Genomic DNA, 23,171 nt, shown 5'->3' with positions numbered 1-23,171 from the left:
TGACAAAATCTAAGGCGATGTGAGACCACGGTCGAGAGGGGATAGGAAGCGGCCTGAGACGGCCGGCAGGAGGAGAGTTACCGGACTTAGTCTGCGCGCAGACCGAACAAGCAGCCACGAAGCGACGCGTGTCATGCTCCCGGGTGGACCACCAAAAACGCTGGCGAATGGAAGCAAGCGTACCCCGAACGCCAGGGTGGCCGGCTAACTTGGCAGAGTGAGCCCACTGAAGAACGGCCAGACGAGTAGGAACGGGAACGAAAAGAAGGTTCCTAGGACAAGCGCGCGGCGACGGAGTGTGAGTGAGCGCTTGTTTTACCTGCCTCTCAATTCCCCAGACAGTCAACCCGACAACACGCCCCTCAGGGAGAATCCCCTCGGGGTCAGTGGAGGCTACTGAAGAACTGAAGAGACGAGACAAAGCATCAGGCTTGGTGTTCTTAGAGCCCGGACGATAAGAAATCACGAACTCGAAACGAGCGAAAAACAGCGCCCAACGCGCCTGACGCGCATTAAGTCGTTTGGCAGAACGGATGTACTCAAGGTTCCTATGGTCAGTCCAAACGACAAAAGGAACGGTCGCCCCCTCCAACCACTGTCGCCATTCGCCTAGGGCTAACCGGATGGCGAGCAGTTCGCGGTTACCCACATCATAGTTACGTTCCGACGGCGACAGGCGATGAGAAAAATACGCGCATGGGTGGACCTTGTCGTCAGAGAGGGAGCGCTGAGAAAGAATGGCTCCCACGCCCACCTCTGACGCGTCAACCTCGACAACGAACTGTCTAGAGACGTCAGGTGTAACAAGGATAGGAGCGGATGTAAAACGATTCTTGAGGAGATCAAAAGCTCCCTGGGCGGAAACGGACCACTTAAAACACGTCTTGACAGAAGTAAGGGCTGTGAGAGGAGCGGCCACCTGACCGAAATTACGGATGAAACGACGATAGAAGTTCGCGAAGCCGAGAAAGCGCTGCAGCTCGACGCGTGACTTAGGGACGGGCCAATCAATGACAGCTTGGACCTTAGCGGGATCCATCTTAATGCCTTCAGCGGAAATAACAGAACCGAGAAATGTGACGGAGGAGGCATGAAAAGTGCACTTCTCAGCCTTCACAAAAAGACAATTCTCTAAAAGGCGCTGGAGGACACGTCGAACGTGCTGAACATGAATCTGGAGTGACGGTGAAAAAATCAGGATATCGTCAAGGTAAACGAAAACAAAGATGTTCAGCATGTCTCTCAGGACATCATTGACTAATGCCTGAAAGACAGCTGGAGCGTTAGCGAGGCCGAAAGGAAGGACCCGGTATTCAAAGTGCCCTAACGGAGTGTTAAACGCCGTCTTCCACTCGTCCCCCTCCCTGATGCGCACGAGATGGTAAGCGTTACGAAGGTCCAACTTAGTGAAAAACCTGGCTCCCTGCAGGATCTCAAAGGCTGAAGACATAAGAGGAAGCGGATAACGATTCTTCACTGTTATGTCATTCAGCCCTCGATAATCTATGCAGGGGCGCAGAGACCCGTCCTTCTTCTTGACAAAAAAAAACCCCGCTCCGGCGGGAGAGGAGGAGGGGACTATGGTACCGGCGTCAAGAGCTACAGACAAATAATCTTCGAGAGCCTTACGTTCGGGAGCCGACAGAGAGTATAGTCTACCCCGGGGGGGGGTGGTTCCCGGAAGGAGATCAATACTACAATCATACGACCGGTGTGGAGGAAGAGAGGTGGCCCTGGACCGACTGAACACCGTGCGCAGATCGTGATATTCCTCCGGCACCCCTGTCAAATCACCAGGCTCCTCCTGTGAAGAAGAGACAGAGGAAACAGGAGGGATAGCAGACATTAAACATTTCACATGACAAGAGACGTTCCAGGAGAGGATAGAATTACTAGACCAATTAATGGAAGGATTATGACAAACTAGCCAGGGATGGCCCAAAACAACAGGTGTAAAAGGTGAACGAAAAATCAAAAAAGAAATGGTTTCGCTATGATTACCAGAAACAGTGAGGGTTAAAGGTAGCGTCTCACGCTGAATCCTGGGGAGAGGACTACCATCCAGGGCGAACAAGGCCGTGGGCTCCTTTAACTGTCTGAGAGGAATGTCATGTTCCCGAGCCCAGGTCTCGTCCATAAAACAGCCCTCCGCCCCAGAGTCTATTAAGGCACTGCAGGAAGCTGACGAACCGGTCCAGCGTAGATGGACCGACAAGGTAGTGCAGGATCTTGAAGGAGAGACAGGAGTAGTAGCGCTCACCAGTAGCCCTCCGCTTACTGATGAGCTCTGGCTTTTACTGGACATGAAGTGACAAAATGACCAGCAGAACCGCAATAGAGACAGAGGCGGTTGGTGATTCTCCGTTCCCTCTCCTTAGTCGAGATGCGGATACCTCCCAGCTGCATAGGCTCAGCTCCCGAGCCGGCAGAGGAAGATGGTAGTGATGCGGAGAGGGGGGCAACGGAGAACGCGAGCTCCTTTCCACGAGCTCGGTGACGCAGATCAACCCGTCGCTCAATGCGAATAGCGAGTTCAATCAGGGAATCCACGCTGGAAGGGACCTCCCGGGAGAGAATCTCATCCTTTACCTCTGCGCGGAGACCCTCCAGAAAACGAGCGAGCAAAGCCGGCTCGTTCCAGCCACTGGAGGCAGCAAGAGTGCGAAACTCAATAGAGTAGTCTGTTATGGATCGATTACCTTGACATAGGGAAGACAGGGCCCTGGAAGCCTCCTCCCCAAAAACAGATCGATCAAAAACCCGTATCATCTCCTCCTTAAAGTCCTGATACTGGTTAGTACACTCAGCCCTTGCCTCCCAGATTGCCGTGCCCCACTCACGAGCCCGTCCAATAAGGAGAGATATGACGTAGGCGACACGAGCAGTGCTCCTGGAGTAAGTGTTGGGCTGGAGAGAAAACACAATATCACACTGGGTGAGGAACGAGCGGCATTCAGTGGGCTCCCCAGAGTAACACGGCGGGTTATTGATTCTGGGCTCCGGAGATTCGAAAGCCCTGGAAGTGGCCGGTGGATCGAGGCGGAGATGGTGAACCTGTTCTGTGAGGTTGGAGACTTGGGTGGCCAGGGTCTCAACGGCATGTCGAGCAGCAGACACTTCCTGCTCGTGTCTGCCTAGCATCGCTCCCTGGATCCCGACGGCTGAGTGGAGAGGATCCGAAGTCGCTGGGTCCATTCTTGGTCGGATTCTTCTGTTATGGTGAGTGAATGAGGACCCAAAAGCGAACTAACTTAAACAGAGCTTCTTTAATAACCAAACATAGGTAGGCTCAGATAGACCGGCAGATTCCGACAGGACAGGACAAGGTTACAGCAAACATGACGATAGTCTGGCTCAGGCATGAAATACAAACAAACAAGAATCCGACAAGGACAGGAGCAGAAACAGAGAGAGATATAGGGACCTAATCAGAGGGAAAAAAGGGAACAGGTGGGGAACGGGGTGAATGGGTAGTTAGAGGAGACAAGGGACAGCTGGGGGAAAGCGGGGGAGAAAAGGTAACCTAACACGACCAGCAGAGGGAGACAGGGTGAAGGGAAAGGACAGAGACAAGACACAACATGACATATATGTAATTCTGTGTGATTAGTTAGGTATTTAGCAAATAAATAATTAAACCTATTAGCCAGGGTTCGTGAAGATAACCAAGAATTTACAAGTTTCAGATGACACTGAAATAAGGTGACGAATAATATTGACTGCTATTGATGTCAAATATTACTAGGTCTTTAAGAGTTTATTCGGGAAGATAAAAGCTCTATAAACATTCTTTCGTGGTGCCCCGACTTCCTAGTTAATTACATTTACATGATTAGCTCAATCAGGTAATGTTAATTACAGAGAAAGGATTTTATAGAATAGCATGTCATATCACTTAATCCGGCATAGCCAAACACACAACATTATGTAAGGTGAAACGTTTTAGCCCATGCTTTTTCTCTATTAAGTAGAAATAAGGCTTATCAGGAAATGTGACATCACAATGTGTGAATGCTATACTTGTCACAATATTGAAAATGGTGCCATTCCAAATATCCTTTCGAAGTGCTTTTATTTATCTGGGTTTTGTACAGTGAAAGGTGTGAAAGACCCACGGATTAACTGTGCCATCGAGGTATGCAAGAAGGTTGTCAGCTGCTTCTCCTTCAGCTGCAAGAAGAGGAGATATGATTTTTGTACAGGCTAAAAAGTCTACCCATTCACCAGCTAATCAGAGTCCCCAACCAGGTGGGGTTCAAGACAGAAGATTGTTGAACGAGTCCTGTGGTAGGACAAGGCCATAGCCCGGTTCCTGGGCTCAGGGAAGAAAAGCAGTCACCTGGTGTCCAGCTGGCAGGATATTGACGATGTCGGAGTGCCTTCAGAGCTATTCACACCCCTTCACCTTTTCAACATTTTGTTTTGTTACAGCCTGAATTTAGAATGTAAACAATTTAGATTTTGTGTCACTGGCCTACACACAATACACCATAATATCAAAGTGGAATTATGTTTTTTAAAATGTCATCAAATTAATAAAAATTTGAAGCTCAAATATCGTGAGTCAATAAGTATTCAACCCTTTTGTGATAGCAAGTCTAAATACGTTCAGGAGTAAAAATGTGCTTAACAAGTCACATTATAAACAGCATGGACTCACTCTGTACCCCACATATACAATTATCTGTACGGTCCCTCAGTCGAGCAGTGAATTTCAAACACAGATTCAACCACAAAGACCAGGGACATTTTCAACTGCCTTGCAAAGAAGGGCACCTATGGGTAGATGGGTAAAAATGTCAAAATTAGACGTTGAATATCCTTTTGAGAATGGTGAAGTTATTAATTACACTTTGCAAATCTGAATTATTAAGGACTGGGGAGTTTTTCAGGATAAGAAAAATGGAATAGAGCTAAACACAGGCAAAATCCTAGAGGAAAACCTGGTTCATACTGCTTTCCCCCCAGACACTGGGAGATTAATTAATCTTTCAGCAGGACAAATGTTGCACAATCCAGGTGTGGAAAGCTCATAGAAGCTTACCCAGAAAGACTCAGCTGTAATTGCTGCCAAAGTTGCATCTACAAAGTATTGACCCAGGGGGTGTGAAAACGTATGTAAATGAAATATTTCTGTATTTTATTTCAATAAATTTGCTAACATTTCTAAAATCATGTTTTCACTTTGTCATTATGGGGTATTGTATGTAGGTAGATCGGTAGGTGAGAGAGAAAAAATCTATTGAATCCATTTTGAATTCAGGCTGTAACACAACAACATGTGGAATAAGTCAAGGCTTCTGAATACTTTCTGAAGGCACTGCAGCCTGAGGAGGGTCAATCTCACACAAAAGAAAAAAAGAGCACCACGCTGGAGTATCTCAATGACAAGTACGATGACCCTGCCACAGATGACCTCTTGGATATGGCCTCACTAATGGATCCCCCGGTTCACGACAACATACATAGCAGACGACAAGGTTGAGGGCATCGAACAAAAGAGGTTTCGGAGCTGGAATCTCTGCTAACTGAGAAAAGCCTACCTCAGCCTGGCATAGCTGTGCACGTGCACACAGAAGAAGAAGCCAAAAATGTGGCTAAGGGCAAGAAAAAACTAGCTATCTTCTTCAGTCAGAGTACACCATCAAAACTGAGCTTTGACGCTCCTTGATATCCCCTCACCAAGATCCACTTGAGTGGTGGAAGCTCCATGAGGCCAACATCCAGAGACTGAGCAATCTTGCAAAGAAATACCTTTGCATTCCTGCTATAAGTGCCCCATCGGAGAGAGCCTTCAGCACTGGTGGGAACATTGTAACATGCCACAGGGCATGCTTGAAGCCAGAGTCAGTAGACAGGCTTGTATTCCTCTCCATAAACCTATAAGAGCAAAGTAACAGATATAATTATTTTTATTAATTTGCACATACTGTATAGGCCTGGTTGATATCGAAAGACAAGCAGCATTGTTTATTTGTGTCACGTTCTGACCATAGTTCTGTTATTTTATCTTGTGAGTTGGGTGGGCAGTCTGTTTGTTTTTCTATGTTGGTTTTTGAGTTCGGCCTAGTATGGTTCTCAATCAGAGGCAGCTGTCAATTGTTGTCCCTGATTGAGAATCATACTTAGGTAGCCTGGGTTTCAGTTTTGGGTTGTGGGTGTATGTCTTCCGTGTCAGTGTTTGTCGCCACATGGGATTGTTTCGTTCATTTCACGTTTATTGTTTTGTATTTCGTAGTGTTCAGTTTATGTTTTAAAATAGACATTATGGACACTTACCACACTGCAAATTGGTCCTCCGATCCTTCTCGCTTCTCCTCCTCAGAAGAGGAGGACGAGGTTCGTTACAATTTGTTAGTTTTAATAAAGAATATGCTAATTTAAACCATGTATTGATCTTTTTTTTAGCTGGTTTAGAGAGAAACAAGAAAAAACTAGATACAGTATATACTTCTGAAAAATAAAATCTAGAGATTACTTTTAGGCCATATCGCCCAGCAATCTATGACGTCACATCATGAGCAGTAACGGGGAATGGGCGAAAAATGAAACCCAGCTGAACACTGAACACCCCACCCAAACTGTTGCTTGTACTCTGGGTGCTAGAGTGGAGTTTCGACAGAATGTTCCCACTATTGTAACTTAATAAGGTACACATGAGTCCGATTATACCACAGGGAGAAGCTGCTGTGTCAGGGTTCCAGAACTAGACAATGATCTAGAAGGCTATGGTTGAGGGTGCTTCTTGGCACCTCCCTGTGGGTGTCAGCCAAATGGCACTTCCACAGACAAACAAGGTGCAGTATTTGACTGCTGTTTTATGGATGGCAGAAATAATCCAAAATCATAATACACACACACACACTCATCTTTCAGGAAGTGGTCAGAGTGGGCCCATTGCCTGGAGAAAAGGGTTTGTAATTTCATTGAGTAGTGAATGGACTGATCGTATAGAGATGATTCACGTTAGAGTACAAACAAACAATTGTACACAGAGAGACAAGCAAGACACACACACACACTCACACTCACACACACTGCTCAATTCGATTTGGCACTCGGGCCTCTGACTAATTTCAACATTCGGGTGGCTGTCTTTCTAGACAAGCTGATAGAGAGACATGGGGGTCGAAGGACATACAGACAAAACAAGGAACCCAACGGTGCGTTGGAATGTGCGGTTGTTGTCTGTCCAACCTGTGGTTCTCCTGCTCCTCCAGCTCCACCCCGTGGTGCGGCTGCTGTTGAAAGTGTCTGATAGTGTCCTGCAGGCCTCTGATCTTGGCCTTTTTTTCATTGAGCACCATGACGAAACAAGAGAACAGGTCTCCCTGTCATCTCAATCTCCTGGACATGCTGCTCCAGCCTGAGGATCACACATCAGTTATTATCACATTCTTGGTGTGTGTGTCAGAGTAGGAAGGGGAGGACCATCCTCCTTAGTGAAATGTTATTATCCTTTTCAGATTAAACTATACTAAATATATTCACGTCACCAAATAATTGATTAAAATACACTGTTTGAAACGAAGATCAACAGTAACATCAACAGCACTGGCTGGGGTAGCACCATGGTGTAGCCGGCGTACAGCTAGCTTCCGTCCTCCTCTGAACACATTAACTTCAATACAAAACCTAGGAGGCTCGTAGGCCTCACCCCCTTCCATAGACATACAGTTGAAGTCGGAAGTTTACATAGTTTACATCTATGTGGTGAGAAGCTTGGTGACATTTTTTAAAATTTTATTTCACCTTTATTTAACCAGGTAGGCAAGTTGAGAACAAGTTCTCATTTACAATAGCGAGCTGGCCAAGATAAAGCAAAGCAGTTCGACACATACAACGACAGAGTTACACATGGAGTAAAACAAACATACAGTCAATAATACAGTATAAACAAGCCTATATACGATGTGAGCAAATGAGGTGAGATAAGGGAGGTAAAAAAAAAAGGCCATGGTGGCAAAGTAAATACAATATAGCAAGTAAAACACTGGAATGGTAGATTTGCAGTGGAAGAAAGTGCAAAGTAGAAATAAAAAATAATGGGGTGCAAAGGAGCAAAATAAATAAATAAAATAAATACAGTAGGGAAAGACGTAGTTGTTTGGGCTAAATTATAGGTGGGCTATGTACAGGTGCAGTAATCTGTGAGCTGCTCTGACAGTTGGTGCTTAAAGCTAGTGAGGGAGATAAGTGTTTCCAGTTTCAGAGATTTTTGTTGTTCGTTCCAGTCATTGGCAGCAGAGAACTTGAAGGAGAGGCGGCCAAAGAAAGAATTGGTTTTGGGGGTGACCAGAGAGATATACCTGCTGGAGTGCGTGCTACAGGTGGGTGATGCTATGGTGACCAGCAAGCTGAGATAAGGGGGGACTTTACCTAGCAGGGTCTTGTAGATGACATGGAGCCAGTGGGTTTGGCGACGAATATGAAGCGAGGGCCAGCCAACGAGAGCGTACAGGTTGCAATGGTGGATAGTATATAGGGCTTTGGTGACAAAACGGATTGCACTGTGATAGACAGCATCCAATTTGTTGAGTAGGTTATTGGAGGCTATTTTGTAAATGACCAAAGTCGAGGATTGGTAGGATGGTCAGTTTTACAAGGGTATGTTTGGCAGCATGAGTGAAGGATGCTTTGTTGCGAAATAGTAAGCCAATTCTAGATTTAACTTTGGATTGGAGATGTTTGATGTGGGTCTGGAAGGAGAGTTTACAGTTTAACCAGACACCTAGGTATTTGTAGTTGTCTACGTATTCTAAGTCAGAGCCGTCCAGAGTAGTGATGTTGGACAGGTGGGCAGGTGCAGGCAGCGATCGGTTGAAGAGCATGCATTTAGTTTTACTTGTATTTAAGAGCAATTGGAGGCCACGGAAGGAGAGCTGTATGCATGGCCAGCAGTAGAAAAATGCTTATTGAAATTCTCAATTATGGTGGATTTATCAGTGGTGACAGTATTTCCTATCTTCAGTGCAGTTGGCAGCTGGGAGGAGCTGTTTTTATTCTCCATGGACTTTACAGTGTCCCAAAACTTTTTTGAGTTAGTGTTACAGGAAGCAAATTTCTGCTTGAAAAAGCTAGCCTTGGCTTTTCTAACTGCCTGTGTATAATGGTTTCTAGCTTCCCTGAACAGCTGCATATCACGGGGGCTGTTCGATGCTAATGCAGAACTCCATAGGATGTTTTTGTGTTGGTTAAGGGCAGTCAGGTCCGGGGAGAACCAAGGGCTATATCTGTTCCTGGTTCTAAATTTCTTGAGTGGGGCATGCTTATTTAAGATGGTTAGGAAGGCATTTAAAAAAAATGACCAGGCATCCTCTACTGATGGGATGAGATCAATATCCTTCCAGGATACCCCGGCCAGGTCGATTAGAAAGGCCTGCTCGCTTAATTGTTTCAGGGAGCTTTTGACAGTGATGAGTGGAGGTCGTTTGACCGCATTTTTGGTGGTCTTCCTAAGCCAGGATTCAGACACAGCTAGAACATCCGGGTTGGCAGAGTGTGCTAATGCAGTGAATAAAGCAAACTTAGGGAGGCTTCTAATGTTAACATGCATGAAACCAAGGCGAGAGAGATATTGTCTCTAGAAACATAATTGAAACCAGGAGATGTCATCGCATGTGTGGGTGGTGGAACTAATAGGTTGGATAAGGTATAATGAGCAGGACTAGAGGCTCTACAATGAAATAAGCCAATTAACACTAACCAGAACAGCAATGGACAAGGCATATTGACATTAAGGAGAGGCATGCTTAGTTGATTGATCAAAAGGGTCCAGTGAGTAGTGAGGTTGGTTGGGGTCACGGCGATTTAGACAGCTTTCCGGGTCATCGGTAGCAAGCTAGCATAGGATGGAGGTCTGTTATTAGCCACCTCGTGCGTTTCCGTTGGTAGGATTAGTGGGGTTCTGTGTGGTAGAGGGGATGAATCCAATTCACACACACACAAAAAAAAACAATAGATATAGTTATAGAGGCCCAATATTTTTTGTTATAATAATGATTAAAAAGATTTATATTTATATATATATATATATATATATATATATATATATATATATATATATATATATATATACATTGTTGGATAGAGATTAAGAGTGAAGGGTGATAGTTGAGCATTTTTGGGTTAAAACAACAGAATGAGTATACCAAACAATAGGAACACCTGCAGCCAAAACATCAGCCAAAACATGACACCCTCCCTGTATTCACGGGGATGTTGTGTCTCACAATACAAAAAAACTTTAGATGACATAAAATAGGGTCTTAGCTACAACATATGCGAATATGATTTTCGGATAATTTACGGATTTGTTTTTTCAAAAAATACTGTTATTAAATACACTGAACAAAAATCTAAATGCAACATAAAATAATATTAAATATATTTTGGATTTCGTTTATATAAGTAAATCAGTCAATTGAAAATAATTAATTAGTCACTAATCTATTTCACATGACTGGGAATACAGATATTCATCTGTAAGTCACATATACACTACATGACCAAAAGTATGTGAACACCTGCTCGTCGAACATCTCATCCCAAAATCATGAGCATTAATATGGAGTAGCTCCCACCTTTGCTGCAATAAATCTTCTGGGAAGGCTTTCCACTAGAAGTTGTAACATTGCTGCAGGGATTTGCTTCCGTTCAGACACAAGAGCATTAGTGAGGTCGCTCACTGATGTTGGGCAATTAAGCCTGGCTTGCAGTTGCCATTCAAATTAAAGCCAAAGGTGTTTGAATGGGGTTGAGGTCAGGGCTCTGTGCAGGCCAGTCAAGTTCTTCAACACTGATCTCGACAATCCATTTCTTTACGGACCTCGCTTTGTGCACAGGGGCATTGTCATGCTGAAACAGGAAAGGGCCTTCCCCAAACTGTTGTCACTATGTTGGAAGCACAGAATGGTCTAGAATGTCATTGTATGCTGTAGCGTTAAGATTTCCCTTCACTGGAACTAAGAGGCCTAGACTGAACCATGAAAAACAGCCCTAGACTATTATTCCTCCTCCACCAAACTTTTCTGTTTCACTATGTATTGGGGCAGGTAGCCTTCTCCTGGCATCTGCCAAACCCAGATTTGTCCGTCGGACTGCCAGATGGTTAATCGTGATTCATCACTCCAGGAAACGCGTTTCCACTGCTCCTGGGTGCAATGGCTGCGCGCTGTACACCATTCCAGCCGACGCTTGGCATTGCGCATGGCAATCTTAAGCTTGAATGCAGCTGCTCGGCCATGGTAACCCATTTCATGAAGCTCCCGACGAACAGTTCTTGTGCTGACGTTGCTTCCAGAGGCAGTTTGGAACTTGGTAGTGAGTGTTGCAACTGAGGACAGACGATATTCACTTCGCGGCTGTGAAGCTGTTGCTCCTAGACATTTTCACTTCAAAATAACAGCACTTACAGTTGACCGGGCAGCTCTAGCATGGCAGAAATCTGACGCACTGACTTGCTGGAAAGGTGGTCAGGCTGTTTATTGTTGCCTATGCAAAGTTGCTGGATATTGGCAGGAACTGGAACATGCTGTCGTACATGTCAATCCAGAGAATCCCAAACATGCTCAACATGCTCACGTGACAAATAAACTTTGATTTGAAACAGATTTATGCTCTTCTGTATTCTTTATACAGTACAATGTTATTGTTTGGTAACTACTGTATACATGTACTATATCTCTTTAAACACTCAAACATAACAATACAAAGCTAATACACTACAAGCCACATCAACCTCCCTCAGTCTCCCTGTCTGTATTTTGTGTGCTTGCTAACCTAAGCACTGCCATCGGCCTTGCTGTTGCCAATCAGCTGAGGTAACGTTTGTGAAAGAACCCCACCAACAATGATGACTGATCACGACATAAATCAGTACTTTAACAATGCCCTGATGACATCAGGGTTCAGAGGAGACCACCCAGGTTATATTGACTGGAAGCTTCCCATCCTCGTAAAAAATAAGAACAAAAGACATTAAGATTTTACTGAGTGATCCTATGCAGGCTGACAATCAGGGCCTGAGAGTGAGTTTCTAGAAAATTGTAGGCCTTCTTAATAGAAGATGATAGAAGGCATGCGCACTTTTTCAAATGAGATCCCTATTAAACTAGCAGGTATATGTGCACAAATCTGTGTGAGTGACCATTACATTTTTGACTTGGCTACGATGAATCTGAGCAAAGGTTTGTAAAGTGTGCGTGCGTACAAGTAATAATTTGTCAGTCTGAGGCACACTTTTGTAAGGCTCTGTTTGTTCCGAGTAACTCAACCACCTTCACTTCTTCCTTCAGATCTGTGTGCACTAGCATGCTGAGCATTGCTGACAAAGCACAGTGAGCCCTGAAGTCAGCTGCAGCTTGGCTCCTCCTGTTTTGTTTTGGGACTCTTTTTCCATTGCTATTGCAGGTCGTTATATTATGGAGGTCAATATGTGCACATTTGTTTCTCTGCTCCCTCGAATTCTGATGACAAACTGTTTCCTTTACAGCAGTCATTCTTGCCAGTGACCAACATATGTTTATGTTTGGGTCCATAATGTCCTGGGAAAGAGTGTTTAGGGCCCTGGTGGTCAGGTCACTGGGGATCCTTGGACCCCTGTCCAGGTAGAGGGAGGGCTGGGGGGTAAGAATCTCTGTTAGAAGGAGCCAGAAATAACCCGTTTATGGACTAGGGTTATTATCTAAGACAATGTGAGACAAAAGATCAGTTACAGAGGGTGAATACAAACAGTGTGTGTGTAACAGTATTGCTTCCGTCCCTCTCCTCGCCCCTACCTGGGATCGAACCAGGGACCCTCTGCACACATCGACAACAGCCACCCTCAAAGCATCGTTACCCATTGTGCCACAAAAGCCACAGCCCTTGCAGGGCAAGGGTAACAACTACTTCAGAGCGAGTGACGCCACTGCTAACTAGCTAGCCATTTCACATCGGTGACATGTGCATGCGGTCCGGTCGGCATGCATGCGTGTGCATGCGTGGGGCTGGCTGTGCGCCCCTTAGGATAAGTGAACATATTTCTCTATGCACATGTCACAGGGAAGAATGAATTACATTCTAATAAAAGAAAAACATTCACAAAATTCTAAATGGCAGAAAATTCTTCATGGGTCGTTGAGGTAAATTCAGGCGACCTTTCAGAGTTTGCATTTTCAATCAACACAATGAGGCCAATAGGCATAGCACTGCATGAGAGGGTGTGGCCCATTGTTCTTTACCGTCCTGCTAAATTGCACCTTTCTCATCCTTACCATCTCACAGGAATATACATACGTAAATGTCATATTTAATTTTATTTATTTATTTTTTATTTTTTTTAAATTTTATTTTTATTTTATTTATTTTTTATTTTTATTTATTTATTTATTTTTTTAAACAGTTTTTGCTTTGTCATTACGGGGTATTGTGTGTAAATGAGGAAAATGAGGAAAAATAAACATTCAATCAATTGAGGCGGTAGGGTAGCCTAGTGGTTAGAGCGTTGGACTGACAAGGTACAAATCTGTCATTCTGCCCTTGAACAGAACTATTAGCTACTAGGCCATTCCTAGGCCGTCATTGAAAATAAGAATTTGTTCTTAACTGACTTGCCTAGTAAAAAAAATAAATTCTAGAGTAAGGATGTGGAAAAAGTCAAGCGGTCTGGTATGCTTTCCAAAATCATGTGAAGAAAAACACAAATTGTAAGTGTTCAATCACTTTTGTGTACAAAAGCAACAATGGCATTATACTGAATATAAGTGTCGATGTGACAGCATGAAAAAAAACTTTATTGCATCTTCACGCAATGGCATCCGTTGGAGCATGTCCATCTCACATAAACACTGAAAGCTGTTCGCTGATATATAGGGCCTGCTCTCTCAAAGATGACGTTGTGTGCATATAATCAGCCCGTAGCATAGTCACTGGCTTGTTTCTATCCAAACGGTTCCTCTTTCCTGTCTCACCGTTTCATTTGGTAGTCGCACAGACACATGCTCAGTTCAGGTTTTTTTTTTGTGCATAGGCCTCGGAGCTGTAGGTTCAGGCAGAGGCTCGGAATCAGAAGAATAATCGTCAGGGATGTCATCACGATTCAGTTCTTTCCCGCCATCCGAGTCGTTTTCATTGGTCTTGGTCTTGGTCATCTTGCCATTGTAAATGACGCAGACGCTCACTGTATCGGCCTACTCCAAGTAGGCCGTAGCAGACTGATAAGACTGCTTGGATTCGGTGGACTAATATTGGATGCATACCATTTTGAGATGATAATTAGAATGGCATTCACAATAGGTGATTATATAATTATGCATATCTTGCTTCCCCTCAATTCACTCATTCTCCCCCTTTCTCTTCCATCATACTTTACTTCATTTATTGAATCTGTCGTTACATCTGTGACATCTGTTTAGGTGCAGTTAGAGGCAATTGTCGGGGACATCATCAACTTGGCACAACATCTTCAACTGTCGAAAGGAAAGGAGCAGGCTCTACTGCTGTGAGTAGAAACTACTATCTCACTGGAGAAAGCATCCGAGCGAACGAAATAGCACCCCTCTGTCTTATTATATGCAGCCCATGTACAGTTGAAGTTGGAAGTTTACATACACTTAGGTGGGAGTCATTAAAACTCGTTTTTCAACCACTCCATACATTTCTTGTTTACAAACTCTAGTTTTGGCAAGTTGGTCGGGACATCTACTTTGTGAATGACGAGTCATTTTCCAACAATTGTTAAGACAGAATATTTCACTTATAATTCACTGTAATCACAAATTCAGTGGGTCAGAATCCACGGCTACACCTCCAATTGACTCAAATGATGTCAATTAGCCTGTCAGAAGCTTCTAAAACCATTTTATGGAATTTTCCAAGCTGTTTAAAGGCACAGTCAACTTAGTGTATGTAAACAATTTAAAGGCAATGCTACCAAATACCAATTGATTGTATGTAAACTTCTGACCCACTGGGAATGTGATGAAAGAAATAAAAGCTTAAATAAATAATTATCTCTACTATTATTCTGACATTTCACATTCTTAAAATAAAGTTGGTGACCCTAACTGACCTAAGACTGAGTTTAATAAATGTATTTGGCTAAGGTGTATGCAAACCTCCAACTTCAACTGTATTTGGTGCTGTCTGAACATGCCATACTCTTTTTGTATGCATGAAGCACCCACTCATGTTTGTCCATATTCGTGACACTAATACCAAAAACATTCCTTTAATTTATAGTCCCTGTGGAAAGAGGGACAGGATGAAGTCTTGCTTCTCTGTTCTTATTACTTTCCTTTCCTCCTGAGACGCAGTGATAAAGCTAAAGGTCAATGTCTGTGCCCTGTGCCAGGCCTCGCCAGGGTGTGGGAAGATAACAGAACTGCCATCCAGTGTGACTGACATAGGCTATCATTTCACAGAGAGCTGGGGTATTGAGAACTCAAGGCATCCTTTCAGACAAAGCAAACACTTCAATCTTTTTAAATTTCATGTGAAATATTTTTAGCTTACATGTTTGCATATTGCTAGTGCTGATGAACACACATCATAGCACATATTATTCACTTGCTATTGAATAAGGATATTTACATTCACCTATCTGGTTATTTCAGTAAGTGAGGATGAAGCAAAGGAAGCAAGAAGACGAGGGAAGGAAGTTCCTTCAGACAATTGAGATGCATCTAGTGAAGGTCTGAAAGCCTGCCTCAGTAAAAAACACTTTACACCAGGTATGTTCTACAAGTGCATGATATCCCTGAGAAAACTACTGTACTTCGGGGATGCGCTTCATGTAGAGAATCAAAGACGTACGCACACCTGTGTAAGCAATAAGGAAGGGAGAACAGAAGCCATGGATTTGAGAAGTAGGCTAATAGATATCACGCACACACACACACACACACACACACACACACACGTTTGGATTCGTTCAATTGATACATGATCTTGATACGTATAATCCATTCACAAACAGATTACTTATGCATACCGTAAATTCCCCAATGTGCAGACACACAGTTATGACCCAAGACTTATGTCCCCAACCCTCTAGCTCAACATTTCCAAACACCACCTCCCTACTGTAGGCTACACACTGCCTGCCCCCATGCACATCTGCCATACAGTGCCCATATGCCCAGACACACTACAATTATTCCTCTGTCTTATACTTCCGACACAGATGGCAGCTGTGGCTTGCGGAGCAGTGTTTAAGACAAGACGCCTGGCTTTTATTTACAAGCTGCTCCTGTCATCCCCTCTCATATTAATAACAGAATGAGGCTGAATCACAGTATGTGAGGCACTGACAGAGGGGGGAGTAAAGGGAAATAGCCTGAGGAAAACAGCAGGGAGGCCGGTGAGGGAGAGGGGGGAAAAGGAGTTGGGATACATGCTTTTTCTATATGGTATCTAGATCTTTGGGTGTGGGTGTCCACAGTACACACCCACACTACTTTGCTCCAATCACAGTCATAAACAAGTCCTAATCAGTATGTGTCAGAGGGGAATCCCGTGTGTGTGTGTGTGTGTGTGTGTGTGTGTGTGTAGGCCTTGTCCAGATAGTCAGTGACCAGACCATAAGGTCAGCAACAGGGAGGGGAGGGGAAATGTAGGTGTGGAAGACAAAGGGAAAGGAACATGACCACAGTGAAAATGTTACCATAACACATAGTGGGCATAGAGGGGAAGAAAGCATTCCTCATGGGGGCATCCAACTCCCAACCCAATGTCCTTGAGTAACCCTGGTTGAACTGGGAGAAGAGACACAATAAACTTCATAACTGCATTCTATTTTACCTTTTCAAAAATTACTTTTTCAAACACAGTTTAATAGGGCAAAATCTACTTGATAATCTAGACCAGCGTGTTTTTTTTACACAAATCTTATTGGTCAAATTTAGTCCAGTTAATGTAACAAATGAAAGCCCTATTACTATTAAGAGAAACAAGCTAAGAATCCAATAGGCAGAGGGTGGCGTACATTGTTGTCTAATGTCAAACTCAGAAGGTGAGCACACCATCCACCGCTTCTGAGCATATTACTTGCCCCTGTCCAATCTCTAGATAACAAGGTGGACGAAATTAGGGCAGGAGTTGCCTCCCAGAGAGATATCAAAGATTGTAACATTCTCTGTTTCACGGAAACATGGTTCACTAAAGCTAACCTAAGATCAATACAAACTAAATTCTATCAGCATATCGAATGAGCGACAAGAGCTGGCAGAATTCTGGATCAATGCTGCTCGAACTTCCGCAATGCATACAAAGCCCTCCTGCGCCCTGCCTTTGGCATATCTAACCATGAATCCATTTTGTTATAGACAGAAACTGTAAATACCCATGCTCAGGTCAATACAACGTTGGTCTGACCAACGGATTCCACGCTTCAAGATTGCTTCGATCACGTGGCCTGGGATATGTTACTGATAGCCTCAGACAATAACATTGATTATTGATTTCATTGATTTCTCTGTAATAATGGTATGGTAATAATAATTACATGTATTTTGTAAAGGGGTTTGTAGCATCAAACAACACAATACAACAACATTTTCAGTCACCTCTTTGTCTGAAGGAAAAGTGGCTAAACAGGTTATTGTCAAGCCCTGCATGTTTTCAAACGTCTCATGGAATACCATACAATGGCTGCTACTATAGGTTGTATCATAGAACAGCTATTTCAAAAGCTCTTTCCATGTTAAAATGTTATGGGATGCATTATAAATGGTAGACCTACATTGTGATCAAATAGACAAAGTAGCCTACTTGGCCACTGCTAAAACTAACTTAAAGCAGGTCAGTGTTCACAGTATCTTAACAAGTTTGCGCTCAGGAGACCTGAAATTTGCGCAGTGCTAAAGAAAATTAGAGGGAACATTGTTTGCAACTCTATCGATTAGGACCTCCTCAATGATGTTGCCACTAATGAATAGCTCCCAGGCAACTTTTGGTGACACAACTGTTGACCCCGGCACAAGCCCTGGGCAGCTCCTCAAGATGTTATGGCTTATGGTCCTGCCTTTACTGGGGGGATGTTCACTCCAGTAAGATCCCTTTTTACTCAGTCTATTTGACTGGTTTTCACTCTCCTCAAAAGGAGGAGTCCTTCCCATCTGTAGAATCATCAAGGACAGCTGCACTACCAGGTGCATCCACAACTCCAACTTGATCCACATGCACAGTCTGTGTCATCTGAATTGGATACCTCAGATTCTGAGTCAGAGGCACCAACGGCTTCTTCATCCAGCATCTGTAAAACCTTTTTGGTTGTATATCTGGCAACATTCTTATGAGCCTCTTTATGAAACTCCTTTTACTCAATGAGTTAAAAAGGAGGAACGGTGTTAATGAACATTAAAAACAATATATTTAATAAATATTTTATTAATTAAATTGATTTTATTGTAGTAGCAAAGGTCAGTTTGACGAGTGCAATGCAATGAATTCCATAGGAAATACATACGGTCATATTTGACCCACATTTGAAAACTTGGGGTAGTGATGGAAAAACTATTTTTACTTAAAAAATAACAAATTAAAAAACAAAAACTAGGATGTTAGAACATTGAAGACACATTATTTAAGGACTTCCTGGAATATTAGATAATGACATTTTTGGTGGGGATGAATACAGCAAAAAAAGACATTGGGCTGGGTCATTTTGACCCGGCATTTGCATCCTTGGGTTGTTCCAGAAGGCATTTCTGCCATTTTGATAAAAAATATATGTTTACCTTCAAATGTCTCTCCAGTGCAGTAGTGACGTGCAACATATGCCTAGTTTCCTGAAAAGAGTCACATTTAACATTTAACATGCCTCTGTACCGACCTTGCCTTCTGGATGATAGTGGGGTGAACAGACCATCTTCTTGGCCTCCCTGTGACACCGGGTACTATAGATGCCCTGTAGGGCAGGCAGTGGGCCCCTGGTGATGCGTTGGGCACACCACCCTTTGGAGAGCCCTGCGGTTGCGGACAGAGCTTTTATTATAAAGGTGCATTTTTATGGTGAAAATTATCTTCCCCAAACTTGAAACTCACACGCTGCTTATGAATGCCAGTTAGGCTCTACACCTCTTAGAAAGCGGTTTAAGGTGCTTCATTTTAAGAAGTTATTTGGCCACTTTAGTTGTGGTAGAAACCTTATCAAAATATATAGGCCTATGGGCCAGGCTACATGAGGTGTGTGACTTTGATTAGAAAAAGTTGCAAGAAAAAAAGCCATTGTTTCTTGCCTCATGCTGGGCATCATTCACAAGTGATAATATATAATTCACAAGTGACAGGCTAATATTATCACCCATCAGACTATTCTTGTCTTTACGTATAGAGGCAAAACATTTGTTTGTGAAATCTTTGGAATTATCTGGATTTCTGCATAAATTGGTCATAAAATTAGATCTGATCATCATCTAAGTCACAACAATAGACAAACACAGTCTGTTGAAACTAATAACACACAAGTTATTGTGTTTTTCTTGTCTATATTGAATACCTATTTTAAACATTCATGGTGTAGGTTGGAAAATGTATGTGAACCCCTGGGCTAATGACTTCTCCAAAAGCTAATTGGAGTCAGGAGTCAGCTAACCTGGAGTACAATCATTGAGACGAGATTGGAGATGTTGGTTAGAGCTGCCCTGCCCTATAAAAAACACTCACAAAATGTGAGTTTGCTATTCACAAGAACCATTGCCTGATGTGAACCATGCCTCGATCAAAAGAGATCTCCGAAGACCAAAGATTAAGATTTGTTGACTTGCATAAAGCTTGCATAAAGCTGGAAAGGGTTACACAAGTATCTCTAAATGCCTTGATGTCCATCAGTCTACTTGGACTGTTGCTACTCTCCCTAGGAGTGGCTGTCCTGCAAAGATAACTGCAAGAGCACAACGCAGAATGCTTAAGGTTAAGAAGAATCTTAGAGTGTTAGCTAAAGACTTAAAGAAATCTCAGAAGAAAATATGCCTTATGGAGTGACCCAGTCTGAGTCCTGACCTCAACCCGATTGAGATGCTGTGGCATGACCTCAAGAGAGCGGTTCACACCAGACATCCCAAGAATATTGGTGAACTGAAACAGTTTTGTAAAGAGGAATGGTCCAAAATTCCTCCTGACCATTGTGCAGGTCTGATCCGCAATTACAGAAAAAGTTTGGTTGAGGTTATTGCTGCCAAAGTAGAGTCAACCAGTTATTAAAACCAAGGGTTCACATACTTTTTCCACCCTGCACTGTGAATGTTTACACGGTGTGTTCAATAAAGACTTGAAAAAGTATAATTGTTTGTGTGTTATTAGTTTAAGCAGACTGTGTTTGTCTATTTTTTTTTACTTAGATGAAGATCAGAAAACATTTTATGACCAATTTATGCAGAAGTCCAGGTAATTCCAAAGAGTTCACATACTTTTTCTTGCCACTGTATACTAAATAATATCTTTGCGAAATTTGTTCTCGTATATAATGAACCATTACTATGCACGTGTCTCGAAATAGAGGTTAATTTTCATGCCAGCCAGGAAGGCTATACTCCTGTTGTAAAGATAAACAATGTGCTAAATATTAGGACATTTGACAAATACATATTGTAAGCCTATAGAAATCTGATGGGATCCTCCTCTTTTTAATAGAGGCCATCACTTGTGCAATTGCATAGCCTATAGAAATGCTGTGCAACATGAGCTCATGGGCTCTTATGAAGTGTTTGATTAGATTTTACGATTTGCATTGATGTCAAAGTGATTAGAGGGACAATTAAGTGTTGAATACCAGGCAGTTAGCAAGTCTGGTAGGCTACTAATGACCATCAGCAGCATCAGAGTTTGGAGAAACCTAATTACCATGAATAAACGGTCACATGGAAAATGACTGCCTTCATGACTCGTGACTGCTGGTGTGGCAGTAATACTGTCACCGCCACAGCCCTAAATGTGACCACCCGTTTAGTGTTATCATGTTCCATGGCTATATAGATACAGTATATTCATAGCTCTTCTGTGGCTGCTGGCATACAATATTGTGCTCATAACTGTAGGGACATGCTCATCCTCCCCTCTTTAGGAAGGCTCAAATTATCAGTCTTTAGCAGGGCACTGCCGCCTCTCACTTCCCTCTCTTTATCTTCCTCACCGCCTCTCCTAGGTGGACTCTGTGGCTTGCTCTGACACACACACACACACACACACCAGAGGGGGCTGGTGGGAGGAGCTATAGGAGGAAAGGCTTATTGTAATGGCTGGAATGGAATAAATGGAACACATCAAACATACAGAAACCACGTTTATGTCCGTTCCATGAATTCCATTCGAGCCATTACAATGAGGCTGTTTTCCTATAGCTCCTCCCTCAAGCCTCCTCTGACACACACACATCCTTGTTTTCCAGAGATGCATCATATTTTGAGCCAGGGGATATGGCTGTGATTAGTGCTGGTGTGGGCTCCAACAATAGTTTCTTTGGAGCAATGAGTGCAGTTTCCAACTTGCAGACTTTACATTCATGTCGCCATTTTCCGTAAAGTTACGGGTAGCACAGTATGGATACACATTTAGGACGGAGAATAGCGACAGCAAAAGGGAAAGAGTGGAGATGTTAACAAATAGGAACTAAAGGCCTTTAGTGGTTTAACCCTCCTCGCCGGCATGGAGAAAAGTATCTTGTTTCTCATGGTCTGAGAGTCCTTTAGGTGCCGTTTGGCAAACTCCAAGTGGTCTGTCTTATGCATTTTACTGAGGAGTGGCATTCGTCTGGCCATTCTACGATAAAGGCCTGATTGTTGGAGTGCTGCAGAGAAGGTTGTCCTTCTGGAAGGTTCCCCCATCTTCACAGAAGAACTGAGGCAATGGAAAGATTTGGGGTGATGAAAGAGAGTCATGCCACCACCAATCAGAGCAGCCAGGGCCAGAAGAGGAAGAGGTGCCAGCTCTGCCCAAATGAAAAGGATAGAAAAATAAAATATGATTTTATTGGTCACATACTGTACACGTGTTTAGCAGATGTTATTGTGAGTATAGCAAAATGCTTGTGTGTCTAGCTCTGTCGGTGCAGAAATATCTAACTAGTAATATCTAACAATTTCCCAACATATACCCAATACACACACATCTAAGTAAGGAATGGAATTAAGAATATATACAATGCCGGTCAAAGTTTTAGAACACCTACTTGAAAAAAATGTAACCTTTATTTAACTAAGAAAGTCAGTTATGTCACGGCAGATTTCCTCCTCTTCCTCTCAAGAGATGAAACAAGGATCGGACCAATACGCAGCGTGGTAGGTGTCCATGGTTTTTAATAAGAAAAACTAAACATGAACACAGACACAAAATAACAAAGTGAACTGGCAACGAAACAGTCCCGTGTGGCACAAACACTGACTCGGAAACAATCACCCACAAAATACCCAAAGAATATGGCTGCCTAAATATGGTTCCCAATCAGAGACAATGATAGACAGCTGCCTCTACTTGAGAACCAATCTAGGCAACCAATGACATACAATTTACCTGGAAAGGGAACAGCCCCATAAACTTACAAAACCCCTAGACAAGACAAAACACATAAATCCCCCATGTCACACCCTGACCTAAGCAAAATAATAAAGAAAACAAAGATAACTAAGGCCAGGGCGTGACAGACGGGAGACTCTGGCGGCTCATGACAGACGGGAGACTCTGGCGGCTCATGACAGACGGGAGACTCTGGCGGCTCATGACAGACGGGAGACTCTGGCGGCTCATGACAGACGGGAGACTCTGGCGGATCATGACAGACGGGAGACTCTGGCGGATCATGACAGACGGGAGACTCTGGCGGCTCTGGACAGACATGAGACTAGCAGCTCTGGACAGACGAGGCGCACTGTAGGCCTGGTGCGTGGTGCCGGCGCTGGTGGTACTGGGCTGAGGACACGCACCTCAGGGGGAGTGCGGGGAGGAGGAACAGGGAGTACTGGGCTCTGGACACGCACAGGAAGCCTGGTGCGGGGGGCTGCCACCGGAGGGCTTGTGCGTGGAGGTGGCACTGGATAGACCGGACCGTGCAGGCGCACTGGAGCTCTTGAGAACCGAGCCTGCCCAACCTTATCTGGTTGAATGCTCCCGGTCGCCCTGCCAGTGCCACGAGGTGGAATAGCCCTCACTGGGCTGTGCAGGCGAACCGGGGACACCATGCGTAAGGCTGGTGCCAT

The sequence above is a fragment of the Oncorhynchus mykiss genome, chromosome 11, assembly GCF_057628025.1.
Source record: "Oncorhynchus mykiss isolate SJ-2025 chromosome 11, ASM5762802v1, whole genome shotgun sequence".
Taxonomy (NCBI): domain Eukaryota; kingdom Metazoa; phylum Chordata; class Actinopteri; order Salmoniformes; family Salmonidae; genus Oncorhynchus; species Oncorhynchus mykiss.
The sequence above is the reverse complement of the archived record's forward strand: the minus strand, read 5'-3'. Positions refer to the sequence as shown.